Source organism: Otolemur garnettii, unplaced genomic scaffold, assembly GCF_000181295.1.
Source record: "Otolemur garnettii isolate 467f Iridium unplaced genomic scaffold, OtoGar3 scaffold00277, whole genome shotgun sequence".
NCBI lineage: Eukaryota > Metazoa > Chordata > Mammalia > Primates > Galagidae > Otolemur > Otolemur garnettii.
In genome coordinates this window covers 576,773-590,573 of record NW_003852672.1, presented here as the reverse complement: position 1 = coordinate 590,573, position 13,801 = coordinate 576,773, and the positions used below count along the sequence as shown (strand labels likewise).

At 43.5% G+C, this 13,801-nt stretch overlaps 1 pseudogene; it reads left to right on the top strand.

The window, feature by feature from the left end:
* The first annotated feature begins 1,182 nt into the window (after nt 1-1,182).
* LOC105888316 lies at nt 1,183-1,728 on the top strand (annotated as a pseudogene).
* The last annotated feature ends 12,073 nt before the right edge of the window (nt 1,729-13,801 follow it).

The following is a 13,801-nucleotide window of genomic DNA, read 5'->3' as shown; positions in this document are numbered from 1 at the left end:
TGTCTCAGTTAGAGGAAGCAATTCCCCCACCACCAGGAAAGGTGAGGAAATCCAGTTCACCACAGGCTACAGCTTTCGGAGGGGATGTGAGGTGGGCAGATGAGACGTGTGCAGATGGGCACCTTTGCATACAGATGCCTGACTAAACTCTGACCCCTCGGGCGTGCTCTGTGGGTACAATGCTGTCTGCTTCCATCTGGAAATCTACAACTTGCAGAAAATCCACATGTCCTGTTTCATTTCAGAAAGAGTTCTACCACTGGCATTGTCCAGGGATGCCTGTGGGTAGCATCAGGGCATGGAGGCACGGGGCCCTCCCACTTCACTTGGTTTCTGGGTCCTGTGTTCTAGAACAGGTTGTGCTTTTCAAAGCCTGAATCCACAGCCCTCCTTAAAGCTTGTGGGTGCCACTTGGCAGGCTCTTTCAACTTTATACCCATTTTTGCTCTTTAAGAAAAATGAGACTTTTCATGTCATTGTAGTCTCCTTACCATACTAAATTTGCTGTACCAACAACCCAAAAGCTCTGGGACCTTCAGTAAACACTTTTCACTCCCATGTCAGCAGCACAGGAATCTTCTCATGAATCTTCTCTTTCGGCAGCTGAAGCTGAAGGGGCACCCTCAGTTTGGGAGATGGTATGTTCATGGCAGGAGAAGTATGAGAGTTTCTGCTCATAAGCACTGGCCAGAGCAAGTCACAGGGCCCAGTCAACTTTTTGTCAGCCCTCTGCCCCTGGCTGCAACTATAAGAGGTAAAGTGGTGTGGACAACAGACAGTGCCTAATTGAGACCTAGGCCTCTTGGGGGGGGACTTTGGGAGGGAGTCCCCAAATCCCAGGAAGCTCCAACAGTGATGCTGCCCCTCTGACTGCACAAGGCTGTGCAGGGCAGGCCCACCTGTAACCTGTGTGGTGTGGTGCTTCCCAGCATCCCATCTCCTGCACGTCCAGCCTCCTTCCAAATGCCCTGGTATTCCGGGGATAGGACAGCTCCACATATGTATTCTCATTGATTTTTTTCAACAAGCCCATGAGGAAATATCATTTTTAGTATATAGACAAGGAAGACATAGTAACTTGTTACTATGTGGAAGATTCTGAATTTAAACTGTTTCTCTGACTCCAAATCATATCTTCTTTGAATGGCAGTATGGAATGTTAAAATTCCTGCATGTACTCTGTGGATATAACTATGTAAGAACTGTATGTGGAAAAAGTTGAAAAGGAACAGAAAAAATGAAGTACTTGGCATTCAAGGTAGTGGAGTTTTATTTTTGTGTTTTAAATTTAACTCAGTAGCTTTCCAGCTTGGGCCCTGCAGAGTGGCTCCCGCAAAGAAGGGTGGTGAGAAGAAGGAGGGCCGGTCTGCCATCAACAAGGTGGTGACTCGAGAATACACTATCAATATTCACAAGCACATCCATGGAGTGGGCTTCAAGAAGCATGCCCCTCAGGCACTCAAAGAGATCCGGAAATTTGCCATGAAAGAGATGGGAACTCCAGATGTGTGCATCGATACCAGGCTTAACAAAGCTGTCTGGGCCAAAGGCATAAGGAGTGTCCCATACGATATCTGTGTGTGGTTATCTAGAAAACACAAGGAAGATGAAGATTCACCAAACAAGCTCTGTACTTTGGTTACCTGTGTACCTGTTACCACTTTCAAAAATCTACAGACAGTCAACACGGATGAGAACTACCTGGTGATTGTCAGACACATCAAATAAAATTATAAGATCACACAAAAAAAGTTAACTCAATAAATACATTCAATAAATACATTTTTAAATAACAGAATCTTAGCTTTTAGCAAGCGAGAGATTAGAAGTCAGTGGGAATGGGAGAGTCTCTTTGTCATTAGTGTTTTTGGGACCAAGACACTCAGACCACCATAGTGTTTGACAGGCCTCTTCATTCTAAAGCCTCCACAGTCCTTCACTGTTTGAACACCTGCTCTAACTCACTTGACAAGCAAGAGCAGGCTCCTGGGGTTGAGAAGGGTGAAGCCAAATACAGTCTGGATTAAGATCAGATACCATAGGGGCAGAGAGTTGCGCTTGGGTAACAGTGAAGAAGAGAAGAAAATGCAGAGCGTACTCTGTGTACCTGAGTACAAGCAGTGGTCAAGATTTGGGCCAGCAAGGTAAGTGCAAAGGAGGCAGCTATAAGTAGAAAATATAAATTTAATAGAGAGTCTAGAGATTTCAAGAGCTTTCTGCTTTCTAAAGTCCCTTCCAAAGATCCTTAGCCCCCTTATAGGCCCACCTCTGAGAGCTCAGTATGGCAATAGCCATGCTCTTAGATGGAAATTTTATGTTTTCAAGTACATTTAACATTATTGTAGCAAATACAGTATGGCCATAAAGTTTGTAATTTACTGTGTTAAACTATTTTAAATTGTATATGAACTTTATGGGCACCTTGTATATGATGATATTAACAGAGAATCCTCCTTTTTCTTATATCTTGAAACAATTACTTTTCTCTTAAAATTAATTCTATCTTGTATAACCAGGTCTCTCATAATAAAAGGTGTTATTGGCATGCATCTTATTAATTAACAAAAATATTTCCATTTATTTATTTTTGGTATTTATAGTAGCTATTTTTAGTTAGATACATTTTTGTTTAAGTCATAATTTCTGAAATATTACAGATGAACATAGTAAAAAATTATTAAATAGCCGATCCATAGGTATTACTGGGATCCCACAAAACTAGACTTATAGAAGGTTAAATTTTAAATGGAAGAATAGACTAAAGATTATATATTATTTGCCCCAAACAATAAGGTAGTTATTTTCTCAAGGAAAACTTTTAATGATTTAAAATGTAACAAGAGTCAGGCCCAGTGCTTTAGTCCTGTAATCCCAGCACTCTGGAAAGCCAAGACAGATGGATTGCTTGAGCTCAGAAGTTCAAGACTAGTCTGAGCAATAGCAAGACCCCATGTCTACTAAAAATAGAAAAGCTATATAGGAGGGTGGTGCATGCCTGTAGTCCCAGCTACTCAGGAGGCTGAGGCAGGAGGATTACTTGAGCCCAGGAGTTTGAGGTTGTTGTGAGCTGTGACACCACTCTGTTGCACTGGATAGAATACTGTGGCATCACAGCTCACAGCAACCTCAAACTCTTAGGCTTGACCAATTCTCTCACCTCAGCCTCTTGAGTAGGTGGGACTATAGGTGCCTGTCACAATGCCTGGCTAGTTTTTCTATTTTTTAGTAAAGACAAGGACTTCCACTAGCTCAGAGTCATCTCGAACTCCTGACCTCAGGCAATCCCCCTGCCTCAGCCTCCCAGAGTACTAGGATTACAGGCATGTGCCACTGCCTGGCCTATAATTTTCAGATGTGCTTAGAAACTCAGTCTAAAGATATTTTTTAGTTTGAAGTCATTCAAATTTTAGAAATGGGAAGCATAAAAGTCCTGCATCAAGATCAACTTATTATCAGATTTTAGACTTTTAAACTCTATTTTGAAAAAATTTCAATTCTTGCAAGAACAGTGAATCTGTACATACCTTTTAAATAAATTCACTAATTGTTAGCATTTTGCTCAATTTTCTTTTGTTTTCCATCTCTTAATGTGTGTGTTTATACATACAGCATGTTTATTTCTAATATATAGATGCTATTCAAAATTTGCTAATTATGCTAATGTTATATATGGCCCTGGGTAGAGTGCCGTGGCAGCACAGCTCACAGCAACCTCAAGGTCTTGCACTTTAGCATTTCTCTTGCCTCAGCCTCTCAAGTAGCTGGGACTACAGGTGCCCTCCACAACCGCCGGCTATTTTTTGGTTGCATTCGTCATTGTTGCAGTTGTCATTGCAGTCAAATCCAGCAGGCCCGGGCTAGATTTGAACCTGCCAGCTCCAGTGTATATGGCTGGCACCCTAGCTGCTGAGCTACAGATGCCAAGCCATCTCCTTTTTTAAAAATTTCAAATTAATATAAGGGTTCAAACAATTAGGTTTCAATGTTTGTATTTGTGAGGTTAAGGTCCCTGTTATAGTTGTGTCTTGGCGCTAGGAGGTGTGCCACATACCCTTAGATTGTGCCCATTAGGTGGGAACACACCACTCTCCCTCCCTCCTCCCCAACTTGAATTGAGTTTTTCTCTTGTGTAAGTGTGTATTATTGTCTACTGGTTTTATATTAGTATTGTGTACATTGGACACTCAATTTTCCATTATTGTGATACTTTACTAAGAAGAATATGCTTCAACTCCATTAGGTTAATACAACAGATGTAAAGTCTCCATCTACTTTATGGCTGAATATTATTCCATATGGTACACATATACCATAGTTTATCCATGGGTTGATGGGCATTTGGGTTGATTCCACCTCTTGGTGATTGTCAATTGAGCTACAATAAACAATCTAGTGCAAATGTCCTTATGATAAAATAATTTTTTTCTTCTGGATACATACCTATTAATGGGGTTGCAGGATCAACTTCATCTCCTTTAATTTGATTATTTCCTTAGGTTTTTCTCTGTTTTTGATCTGTTATGATTTATATTTTAGGAGAGGGCAAGCCAGTTATAGTCCCTCACTTTGGATTTATCTGACAGTTCAGCATTTCTATTCAGGTTACGTGTCTTTGGGAGAGTTACCACTGTATAAGATAAGAGATACTGGTCAGGAGTGCTGGTTCATGCCTATAATCTCAGCACTCTGGGAGGCTGATGCAGGTGGGTCCCTTGAGCTCAGGAGTTTGAGACCAGCCTGAGCAAGAGTGAAATCCTGTCTCTAAAAGTAGCCAGGTATAGTGACAGGCGCCTATAGTCCCAGCTACTTAGGAGGCTGAGGCAGAAGGATCACTTGAACCCAGGAGTTTAAGGTTGCTATGAACTATGACACTATGGTACTCTACCCAGGGGAACAGAGCGAGACTGTCTCAGGAAAAAAGATAAGAGATATTGTGGTCTCATTTTCCATCATGCCAGAAAGCACCTGGTATCAGTTTGCCTTGTTATTTTTTAGGTATTTCAATTTATTATTCTCTAGAACAGTATGTATGCTCTATTGTCTGAGCTCTAATTCAGTTTGCCTATGTCATAATGGATATTTTTCTTCCAGCCTATAAGTTGTTCATCGCTAAGATCTTTTATTTTGTGTATTTATAAATTTGAATTGTAAAAACAGATTGGAACTGGTAAATTAAGTCAACTCAGTTTTTTGTTTTTTGTTTTTTTTTTTTTTTAGAGACAAGAGTCTCACTTTGTTGCCATTTGTAGAGTCCTATGGCGTCATAGCTCACAGCAACCTCCAGCTCTTGGGCTTAGGCGATTCTCTTGCCTTAGCCTCCTGAGTAGCTGGGACTATAGGCGCCCGCTACAACACCCGGCTATTTTTCATTGCAGTTTGGCGGAGGCCAGGTTTTGAACCTGCCACCTCGGTATATGGGGCCAGTGCCCTACCCGTTGAGCCATAGTTGCCACCCTCAACTTAGATATTTTATTAGCCAACTTAGGAGAAATAGGAGTAATTCCCAAATCCAATATGAAGAAATCCATGTTTAACAAAGAAATAGGCTCAGCGCCTGTGGCTCAAGTGGCTAAGGCGCCAGCCACATATACCTAAGGTGGCGGGTTCGAATCCCCAGCTCGGGCCCGCCAAACAACAATGATGGCTGCAACCAAAAAATAGCCGGACATTGTGGCGGGCGCCTGTAGTCCCAGCTACTTGGGAGGCTGAGGCAGGAGACTCGCTTGAGCCCAGGAGTTGGAGGTTGCTATGAGCTGTGATCACGGCACTCTAACCAGGGGGACAGCTTGAGGCTCTGTCTCAAAAAAAAAATATATATTAGGTTTTAGTAAAGGAATCTCCTATGTAAAGACATAATCTGTCATATAGGAGTCCTTTCAGAGTAAGGTACCTCTTCTATGTGATTCAATGTATGTAAAAGAAACTGTCTTAAATTATAAGTGTATAAGGTAACAGATATGTTAATTAGCTTGATTTAATCATTTTACTATATCATGTATATCAAAATGACATTGTTACTATAAATACGTACAATTTTAATTTGTCAGTTATATCTTAATAAAGCTAGGGGGAGTCTGTTTTCACATATTTGACAAACACATCTATTACATAACTAACACACAGCAGAGCCTCTATAGCTGACCACCTCCCTAATTTTCATGGCCCAGTTTTCATAGATTAGATGTACACTACATGTGGTGAGGTGGTCTGGGAATAAGGATCAAAAATATGAACATGGCCAGGCACAGTGGCTCCCACCTGTAATCCCAGCACTTGGGAAGCCAAGGCAGGTGATTGCCTGATTTCACAAGTTCAAGATCAATGTAAACCAGAGTGAGACCTCATCTCTAAAAATAGCTGGGCATTGTGGTGGGTGCCTGTAGCCTACTTGGGAGACTGAGGGAAGAAAATTGCTTAAGCCTAGGAGTTTGAGGTTGCTGTGAGCTGAGATGCCACAGCACTCTACTAAGGATGACAAAGTGAGACTCTGTCTTAAAAAAAGAAAAAAGAAAAACACAGAAATATTAGCATGGTTCATCCTCAGCTCCAGCCTGTTACTGCCATGTGGGGACGTGGGGCAGTGTGACCAGGATGCTCTGATTCTTCCCTACAGGCTTCAAATCTGAATTCTTTTTTTTTTCTCTTTTTTTTTTTAAATTGAGATTAATATGAGGCACAAACCATTAGGTTACAGTGTTTGCATTTGTTAGGTATCAGATCTGAATTTTTAAATACTGTGAATTCAATAAAAAATTTTAAAAGACAATGTAGAAAAAATAGATATCTCATGGTTTGCCAGTTTGTTTCTATCTTAAAGGTCTCTCTTTTACATTTCTTTTTTTTTGAGACAAAGTCTCAAGCTGTCCCCCTGGGAAGAGCGCTGTGGCATCACAGCTCATAGTAACCTCCAACTCCTGGGCTCAAGCGAGTCTCCTAGCTTCGCCTCCCAAGTAGCTGGGACTACAGGCGCCCGCCACAAGGCCCTGCTATTTTTTTGGTTGCAGCTGTCATTGTTGTTTTATGGGCCCTGGCTGGATTCGAACCCGCCAGCTCAGGTGTATGTGGCTGGCACCTTAGCCACTTGAGCCACAGGTGCCAAGCTTCTCTTTTACATTTCGAGTGTACTTTCTGGGATTTTGTATGAGTCCATCATAGTGCCCCACTTCCCCACCTCTTAACTGTGACAGCTTTGCTCTTACCACATTAAAGACTACTTTAAATTTTTCTGTCATTATTATGCAGAAACAGCTCCATGTGCTGCATTATTTAGTGACCTTGACCCAAGGCACATTGAAATCTGATAGTAAAATTACAGTCTGCCCTTTAATCTGCAGCTCTTAGCTATTCTTAAGGTTGAACAGCAGCCTGTTTGTTGGAAGCCAACTCTTCTCTGCCCTTCTCTTCGCAGCCGACACCCCACCCAACCGACAGCCTACGGGGCACCCGGCACCATGGGCTGGTAGAGAGGCCATCCCGGAGCCGCTTCCACCCCCTGCACCGACGGTCTGGGGACAAGCCAGGACGACAAATATCCTTTTTCACCGTCTGAAAGAATGAGTTTTTAAAACCTGTGAAAGGTTTGCAGGTTTATCTTCCCTGAATTCCACTTTGGCCTTAAAATCATCATTCTATCCCATGAATAGAGGCAGTAAAAACAAATGAGTTGGAAAACTAGAAAGCTCTCTGCGGTGGAAATTTAGAAAGATCACTGTGTGTTTACTTTACAGAAACATTGGTAAACTTCAGTTTGATGAGATCACTGAACATAAACAGCATGCAGGTCAGGCCCACTGCAAGGTGTTCTCAGCATTTTCTTCAGAAATCAACAAAATCAGATTAAACCTGACATTGAATCGGGTTAGAGAGATTTAATCTGTCTAGCAAGCATGGATATGCAAATATGGGGTTTGTTTGTACTTCTGTTCACATGCTGACCTGTTTTTTGGAACTTACAGAAGAAGTGTCATATGATTTTCTACTTGTAGAGTTTCAAACTCTGCAACTAAAATATAAACCTAGTATTCAGGAAAATCTTACACAGCAGTGTACACTCACACCAAACTCTGCTTTTGTAGAAATAAAGAAGAGGAGATGATGAATTCATTGGACAACTTCATGTGATCAGTACTGCTGAGGGGGTGGAAGGGTGTGGTGTGGTGGGGTGGGTGCCACTGTGTGACCAGTGTTGTGCTGAGGGCTCTGGGGACACAGAGCTGAGTTGGATTTTGTGGGTGAGGATACACAAGTGTGCCAGGAGGGCCTGTGCTTTTTTTTTTTCTTTTTGACATAACCAACAATCAAAAGCTAGAGGGCTTGTGCTTGTATATCTCTGTGATATACAAAGAGGTGGGAGAGGGGCCGTGCATCTTGCTGCAGAGCCAATTCCTGGCAGTGGTAGTGGAGCTGGCTTCACTGGCCAGGAACTGGGAAGTGGGAGTGCACCTGCATCTACTACATACCTGCCCATGCCAGGTACTGTGCAGGCTGAGTTTTATATCATTTGGTCCTTAAAACTGCTGACTCATTTATTTCTCTAAATGCCCCCCCCCCCTTTTTTTCTGATGAGGAGACTGAGTGTCACATTAACTTGCTCACGGTCCCACTGCTGTGGTGGTTTGAATACTGGATTCAGTCCAGGCCACACCTGCACCCCTGCCCCAGGCCCCCAGGCTGTGTGTGTGCATCATTGGTATAGGAGATGCCCTGTAAGGAGCTGTGGTGCGCAAAGAAGAGACCTTGACTTTTCTTGTTTTGGTGCTGCTTGCAGTTTTTAATGTATTTGGAAGCAAGGATAATAATGCCAGGGACTGGCTCAGCACCCGTAGCACAGTGGTTATGGCGCCAGCCACCTACACCGAGGGTGGCAGGTTCAAACCCAGCCCAGGCCAGCTAAACAACTGCAACAACAACAACGACAACAAAAATAATAGCCAGGCGTTGTGGCGGGTGCCTGTAGTCCCAGCTACTTGGGAGGCTGAGGCAAGAGAATTGTCTAAGCCCAGGAGTTGGAGGTTGCTGTGAGCTATGATGCCACAGCACTCTAACACGGGTATAGGACTCTGTCTCAAAAAAATAATAACAATAATGATGCCAGGGACTGTCTGTTTCTTTCCCTGGGAAATACCATGTGTAGTCCACAAAGTTACCCTGATTACTTTTGTGTATTATGTGTCTATTATGAAGGAAAGGGAAAATGATAAATCATCTTGAGAATTCTTTTCTGGAATGTCTGATAACTTTGACACAGAGTAAAAAAGGTAAGTGGGAATTGAGGCGATTCTGCAGCTAATTTGCACATGTTGGAGTAGAGTAGTAAATCACATCATTGTCCAAATTGCTTGGAATTTTTGAGCTAAATACTTTGAGTTTCTTTGCTTGATTTAACTACACATATATAAGAACATCTACGTGTGTATATATTTGTTAAATATATATTTACTTTCTCAATTTCCACTTGTCAGTGCTCTCATGTCTATGTATTATATTGTACATTATATTATATGTGTGCATATATATGTGTGTATATGCACATGTGGCCACCTCCAATAGTTTTGAAGCAAGTATTGTGTAAACATATATGTGTACACATAGCTTTATTAACCAAAGGAATAGAAGAGGAGAGAACTGAAGAAAAGAGAAAGAAGAGAATGCTAACTGACTTAAAAATGTTATGAAGCAGCTGCTAGCAGTCAGGCGCTGTCATAGATGCCATAGCTGTAGCTGTGATGGAGAACGCAGCATGGCCCTGCCCTTCAGTTGCTCATACCATGTAGGTCAGTGGGAGAAACGGCTTAGCAGACAAGTGGCCGCAGCATGGTGTGGCTTCTGTGGCCGAGGTGTCACAGGGCCTGTGTGAGCCCACCAAAGGTACAGCTTCAGCCAGTCTTGGGGGCATCCTCAGGCAAAATCTGAGGCATGCAGAAGTAATGGGGTCATGTATTCACTCAGCTTGTCTTTACAGAGCCCCTGTCTGGTGCCAGGCCTTCCCCAGGTGTTGGGGTGTTGGTAAGAACAAGGGAGACGTCGTCCTTGCTTTCTCACATTTATAGTCTGGTGGGAGGAGACAGGCAACAAACAGGCTAAAAAGTAGTTAAAGGATATGATTTCAAATGGTAGGAAGTGATGTACAGAGGGCACTGAAAACATGTACACACATTTTAAGAAAGAAAAACCTGTATTAAATTTGTAACACTCAAGTCATGTTTGATTTCTGCAATTACAAGAGGTCCTTGACATGACTTATAGTCATCTTTTGTTATCAGTACATACTCAGTATTATAATTTTAATATAGTTTTTGCTTTCTTAAAATGTGTATACATTTTTGGTACCCTGTGTATAAGACAGGAAAGTAGCTGGGAGGGTATGTTCCAGACAGAGGGAAGAGAATGTGCAAAGTCCCAGGAAGGGAGACTGGGACTGAGTGTTCAGGGGAACCTGTCTCTTTGCAGGCATGCATCATGGGTATGACCTGACTGTATACCTGGGTTACCTTGTGAGAGCATCCACAAAGCTAGCCAGATCCTAAGGGAAGGAAAAGCAAACACCAAATTGACATACAGGTAAATTAAAGCTGATAGCAGGGCCCCCTCAGACAGGAGTCTGACTCACTGCCTATGAGCCGGGATCTGTAGTCTCCTCTTAAGCCCCTAACTAAGGTCCTAGACTAGGCATCTGCTGATTCAAAGAATGTCAGTTGGCCTCGGGCTGCCCCCTGGATGAAGCAGTCTCTTGATCAATCAAGGGACCATGGGCTCCTAGTAAAAGATGAACATGGAATGATTTTATATTGAAGGTGTTAAGCTGTTCAGGAGAATCTGGAAGAGGCTTATTCCCTCTGTGCCCTCACATCCTTCATCCTGTGTGTTGCAAAATAATTCATTTAAAATTGTTGCCTTTAATGTTTATCTATTAACTTTTCAATGACATTTCATAATTTGAAAGTGTGGCTCTTTGTTAGAACAACAAAAAAAAATGTATCCAGGACTCTCTTATTAAAGCTATTTCTTGGCATGGGTGTTAATTTAGGATTGTCAAAGGTTCAGTCCGATGATACAGTGATCTCAAATAAAACAAACATCATCTAAAAAGTATTCCACCTTCCTTATAGATTGGGCAGTGCAGCCAGCCTGGCTCTGGCCCAGGAGAGTCCTGCTGCAGCGGGCAGCCACAGTACAGGGAAGGCCAGGGTAGGGGTAGCCATAGAGCAGGGAAGGCCAGGGTAATGGACGGCCACAATGCAGAGAAGGATGGGGCAGTGAGTGGCCACAGTTCAAAGGAGGCCTGGGCAGTGGGCAGCCACATGCAGAGAAGGCCAGGACAACAGGTGGCCACAGTGCAGGGACAGCCAGGCAGTGGGCTGTGCTCTTGGTGTGGGCAGCCCAAGCCCTAGGCCAGCAGAGGAGAGGGCTTCCTAGGCTTGCTTCTGGCTGGGGGCTTCTCTAGAAGCTTCTCTGCTTTTCGGCAGCTTCCCTGTCGGTCAGTAGCAGCTCTTCCCACTCCTTAGTCAGGGCAGCAGACGTGCTGTGTCCCAAATACCATCTTACTGAATTCCTAAGCCATTTATATAAATTTACAGCAAATGAAGTATTTTCTCAAACCTGTGGATAATACATTGAGAAAGGAGACATGCTAAAGAATCATAGGAAATACTTTTTCTAAAGATGTATTTTTTTGAAAGTGAAAAATAAAACATGTTTAGAGACGTTTTCCAACAAAGTCGAGCCTCATAGGAACAGGCATGAAGAGATGCTTTCAAAGCCTGCCTGGGTAAGTAAGGAATGTGATTCTTCTCTCTGGAATGGGCCTTGCTTTGTTTCATTTCATCACAATGAGAAGAAATTTCAGGTTACTGTTTCTTTGAAATACACGGCCTATTAGATTTGAGAGGTACCATATCCCTGTCCCTCATGGGGCCTCACAGCATCTGCTTGCAGTGTCTATTAGAACTGGGAAGAACTGATCTTTAATCCAGGGTTTCCAAAACTTACAAAATCACAAAACCCAACTTTTTCCTAACACTCATATCATCTTGAAGGACAAGATGCCACTCAGGTGCTGAGGGAAACAGGATGCAGGGACTCGAGCACCTCCTGCTCACGTGCCCAACAGATCAACTTCACAGTGTATGCTGGGGGATATACGTAGTTGGGGTAAAGGGACAAGAGGAAATAGAATGATAGTGAAGATGTGGCTGAGAATCAGGAAGGAGCCAAATTGTGGAAACTGGAGCCCTCCAGTTTTCTGTATTAAATCTGACCTTGTCTTGGTGGTTGGTTGTGTTCCTTGAGCACGCTGAGTGCAGTTATCCAGCCAGCAGCAGGTCACAGCCTAGGAGAGAAAATGACCGGCCCCCAGGCTGCCTCTAGAAAGCAGTCCTCAAGACCTGCCCGGTGCACCTGCCAAGGGGGACAGGAAGCCAAGAGAGGAGCCCTGGGCCTGCCCCTGCAGTACAGAGGCAGGGTGCAGCCTGTTTTCAGCTTCTGTGGCTCAGCAACCCCACCCACTGGGAATGGGTGAACAGATATCCTCCCTTATCAACAAAAAGAAGAGCTATTCCTCTTCCTTTGCGGAGGAGTAACAGCTTCTAACACTCCGGAGGTGACTCCCCTCATCCATGGCCTGAGGCACGGGGAGAAAGGGAACAGGCTAGGGTAACTGGGCCCTAACTTGAGCATCTAGATAGATGGTGCCCTCATTAAATAAGATGGACTATAAGTAAAGGAACAGATGCGGGCAGGAGAAGATGAGGGGTGATTAGTTAGATTTTAGGTGGAATTTAAGGTGTCTGGGGTACTTCTGGCGGAGAACCCCAGTAGGCAGCTGGAAATTGGCACTTGGAGGTCTGTGGGTTAAGCCCCATGGGACTGGTGGATCAAGCCTGTAGGGCAGGGTTCTCCCCCAGCAAGGTTGATGCTCCTGGCGTCTCCAGCCTCTTCCTGCTCCCCCTTCCTGGTAGACAAGGATTCTGAGCGCGGCATCTGAGAACAGTAGGAACAGATGGGGGGCTGTGCTATGAGACCTCAGAGCCCCAGGGAGACTTCAGGAGGGAAGGCAAGGGAGGAGGAGATGAAGAAGGGGCTGAAAAGGAGAGGCCAGAAAGAGGCCCATGACAGCTTGGGCAGGTCTTTAAACTTGACTTTCTATTTGTATCCTTTGCATGTATCTCTTCTTTGCTTATTATTTTTATTATCCCTCCTCTTGTTTTCTCTCCAACCCTCCTTTTTAATGTGGAAATATTCCTTGACCCAAAGACTTAAGGAAGCTTAACTAACAAAGGAGCCATGTGGTTTTTTAAAAAACCCTGTTGTCTGTGCTTCTCTCTGGCCATCCAGCACCCAGCAAGCCCTAAGCATGTTTTCAACAAACAGTAAATTCAGGTTTACAAATAACGGCATCTTCTTTGTCTAGGCTGTTCTCCAGTGCTGTGGGGTGATCAGAGCCATCTGATTTGTCAGGAGCACAGATGACCCTTGTCCAGGTCTTCCTCTATCGAGCTTTTCAGTAGTTTTCTTCGTGTCCACAGTTCTTGGGTTTTAAAATACCCATTAAATTAGATGAGACAGTAAGAATTGAGAGAACTCGGAGGTTAGATCTTTAAGTTTTGTCTCAGCCTAATTATCCCAAAAATTTCAGGAACGTACTATATTTTCATGTGGTTAATATTAGGAATGTAAAAATGCTAACTTAAACCTCAGCGCGGATGCAGTGACTTTGGCCCTGGCATCACTGTTACACTGCCCATCATAGTCTGCGTTACCAGCGCTACGCAGCTGGACTAATCACCGTGAAGATGTTGGTGTG